General features: G+C 49.7%; 1 pseudogene; it reads left to right on the top strand.

The window, feature by feature from the left end:
• The first annotated feature begins 1,179 nt into the window (after window positions 1-1,179).
• LOC149991341 (bifunctional FAD diphosphatase/FAD synthase pseudogene) lies at window positions 1,180-2,902 on the top strand (annotated as a pseudogene).
• Window positions 2,903-3,375: the final 473 nt, after the last annotated feature.

Consider the following 3,375-nt stretch of genomic DNA (forward strand, 5'->3'; position numbering starts at 1 on the left):
GCCTTTTCTTGATCCTGAAAATCCAGGCCAGGTTGAGAGAGCCTCCTCTTTGTTTTCCATAGGGCAGTGCCCTGAAATATTTAAGTTGGTGAGCCTTTTCCCAATCCCTTACAGTTGAACCTGCTCTTTGCTTACTACTTTTCTGCAAAGACTGGCACTCACTGTCTGTCAGAGTGCATGTCAGGACCTAGCCGTAGGAGGAGTGCAGGGAGTGTGGGTGAGACAGTATCAGTTCCAGTGTTCTGCGGGTGAGGCACCCCCAGTGGTTCATGGGCAGGGTTCCTGATAGTGTCCATGAATCAATTAATAGGAAGAACCATGAAAAGATTAGCAGTGTTCCTTTGATGAGGTCTGAGCTCTGGCTGCCATACTCCCAGCCTTTCCTACCACCTCAGCCTTGCAGATTACCATAATAATCTGGATGGTGTGGGAAAGAATTTGCTCCTTTGGGAAGCATCCTGTACATCTGGGAAAGCCGGGCACTCACCCACATATCTAACTTTCCCCCATAGCAAAAATTATGGGCTGATGGGTTCCCTCAGCACTGGGCCATGCCATCTTAGGAGAGGGATGACATGAACAAAGTGAAACAGTTCCTATTACCTTCTTCAGTGCATCTATTCTTGGATTTTTGTTTGTTTTCTTCAACAGTGCTCCACTGGACTCCTGGATTCCCACAATGGTACTCTCATTTGTGGGTGATTGTCAAAATCAGTGTTCTATGAGGAAATGACAGTAGAGAATTCCTCTTTTGCCTTCTTGCTGACATCACTCCCTTAAAACAAATTTTAAAACTCAATAATTTGGAAACAGCAGTAAATTCAATAATTTATTCTGGGGAAACTGGATATCCGCATGTAAAATAATGGAGTTGGACCCTTACCTTATATCATGTACAAAAATTAACTCAAAATGAGCCCTCCCGCCACCACACCCCACTCCACCCTCCTCCCACTCCCACCACCACCATCACCACCACCCAACCCCTGCCTCAACCCGCACTCCCACCACCACCCAACCCCTGCCTCGACCCGGAGCCTGGCCTCCACATTTCCGGGTGAAGAGTGACACTGGGTTGTCGCTAATAACAACCCAGCACTGCTCCCGCCCTCTGGCTAAGGCTCGTGAGCAACAGTCGAGTTCACCAATGGATCTGTAGAAGTAATCTGAGCGACAACCAAAGTGGCCAATTAATATGAGGTTCCCTCGACCCCGGACCCCCTGTTCCCAGGCTATGGCCCCCAGTGACCTTTAGATCTGGCGGGACTCCCGTGCTTACAACCCCTATTTGGGGGTCTGGGTGGCTACTGGAGGGCCTTGCAGAGGGGCAGAGACGGCAGGACCATGGCATCTAGGGCCTCTGAACCTCCCCCAGGGCGCAGCGTGACGGCAGGCATTATCATCGTTGGAGATGAGATCCTCAAGGGACACACTCAGGACACCAACACCTACTTCCTGGGCTGAACACTGCGTTCCCTTGGGGTCCAGGTGTGCCGCATCTCTGTTGTACCGGACAAAGTAGCCACCATTGCTGCTGAGGTCACCTCTTTTTCCAGCCGCTTCACCCATGTCCTCACAGCAGGGAGCATTGGTTCCACTCACGATGATGTGACCTTTGAGGCAGTAGCACAGGCCTTTGGGGATGAGCTCAAGCCACACCCTGAGCTGGAAGCAGTCATCAAAGCCCTAGGAAGGGAGAGCTCGGAGAAGCTGTCACTGGTACCCTCCTCTGCCCGCCTGCATTATGGCACAGATCCTCACACTGGCCGCCCCTTCAGATTCCCACTGGTCTCAGTCCGCAATGTCTACCTCTTCCCAGGCATTCCAGAGCTGCTACGGCGGGTGCTGGAGGGACTGAAGGGACTATTTCAAAACACAGCTGTTCAGTTCCACTTGGGGGAGCTGTTTGTGGCAGCTGATGAAGGCTCTATTGCCCCCATCCTGGCTGAGGCCCAGGCCCACTTTGGACGCAGGCTTGTCCTGGGTTCCTACTCTGACTGGGGCAGCAACTACTATCAGGTGAAGCTGACACTGGACTCAGAGGAAGAAGAGCCCCTGGAGGAATGCGTGGCCTACCTGACTGCCCGTCTGCCTCAGGGATCGCTGGTCCCCTACATACCCAATGCCATGGAGCAGGCCAGTGAAGCTGTATACAAACTCGCCAAGTCAGGGTCTTCTCTGGGGGCAAAGGTAGCAGGTGCCCTGCAGACCATTGAGACTGCCCTGGCTCGGTACAACCTCACCCAGCTCTGTGTGGGCTTCAACGGAGGCAAGGACTGCACTGCCCTCCTGCACCTCTTCCACGCAGCTGTGCAGAGGAAACACCCTGATACTCAAGAACCCCTCCAGATCCTATATATCCGCAGCATCTCCCCTTTCCCTGAGCTGGAGCAGTTTCTACAGGACACTATCAAAAGGTACAATCTGCAGGTGCTAGAAGCTGAGGGCGATATGAAACAGGCTCTGCGCCAGGTGCAGGCACAGCACCCCCAGCTGGAGGCCGCCCTGATGGGCACCCGCTGCACTGACCCTTATTCCTGCAGTCTCTGCCCCTTCAGCCCCACCGACCCAGGCTGTCCCTCATTCATGCGCATCAGCCCACTGCTGGACTGGACCTACAGAACATCTGGGACTTTCTGCATCAGCTGTTTGTCCCATACTGTATCCTGTATGACCAAGGCTACACTTCACTGGGGAGCCGGGAGAACACAGTACGGAACCCAGCCCTGAAGTACATGGGCCCAGGAGGACAGCCCACCTACCGCCCAGCCTACCTACTTGAGAATGAGGACGAAGAGCAGAACTCGCGCGTGTGACCTCACACTCTGGCCCACTACAGGAGGAAGTGAAGGAGGCTGTCCTGGGATGTAACCTCTCAATAAACTGTGCCTCTCCTTTAAAAAAAAAATAATAAAAATAAAAAAATTAACTCAAAATAAATTAAAGAACCTAAGTGTAAGAGCTAAAACTATCAAAATCTTAGAAGAAAACATAGGAGAAATCTTCATGATATTTCATTTTACAATGACTACTTGAGTATGACGCCAAATGTTCAGGCAGCAAAAGAAAAAAATAGATTAATTGGATTTTATTTAAAGTTAAAAACTTTTCTGCATCAAAGGAAAGTATCAAGAAAGTGAAAAGAAGACCAGCTGAATAGGAGAAAATATTTACAAATCATATATATAATAAGAGATTAGTATCCAGAATATACAAAGAACTCCTACCAAAACAGCAACAATGAAACAACCTAATGCATAAATGTACAAAAGTCTTGGATAAACATTTCTTCAAAGAAGATATACAAATATCCAGTAAGCATATTAAAATATGCTCAACATTACTAGTCATTAGAGAAATGCAAATCAAAACCAC

This window comes from Furipterus horrens, unplaced genomic scaffold (genome assembly GCF_987537825.1).
Source record: "Furipterus horrens unplaced genomic scaffold, mFurHor1.1.pri manual_scaffold_17, whole genome shotgun sequence".
Classification (NCBI taxonomy): domain Eukaryota; kingdom Metazoa; phylum Chordata; class Mammalia; order Chiroptera; family Furipteridae; genus Furipterus; species Furipterus horrens.